The sequence below is a fragment of the Octopus bimaculoides genome, chromosome 13 (genome assembly GCF_001194135.2).
Source record: "Octopus bimaculoides isolate UCB-OBI-ISO-001 chromosome 13, ASM119413v2, whole genome shotgun sequence".
Taxonomy (NCBI): Eukaryota; Metazoa; Mollusca; class Cephalopoda; order Octopoda; family Octopodidae; genus Octopus; species Octopus bimaculoides.
In genome coordinates, this window is record NC_068993.1 from 22,408,299 (window position 1) to 22,408,693 (window position 395).

Below are 395 nucleotides of genomic sequence, written 5' to 3' on the forward strand. Positions count from 1 at the left end.
TATATATATATATATATATATATGTAAATATATATATGGATATAAAAATATAAGTATATATATCTGTATATACATATATGTGTGTATATATATATATATATATATATAGGCGCAGGAGTGGCTGTGTGGTAAGTAGCTTGCTTACCAACCACATGGTTCTGGGTTCAGTCCCACTGCGTGGCACCTTGGGCAAGTGTCTTCTACTATAGCCTCGGGCCGACCAAAGCATTGTGAGTGGATTTGGTAGACGGAAACTGAAAGAAGCCTGTCGTATATATATGTATATATATATGTATGTGTGTGTATATGTTTGAGTGTGCCTGTGTTTGTCCCCCCTTGACAACCGATGCTGGTGTGCTTACATCCACGTAACTTAGCGGTTCGGCAAAAGAGAC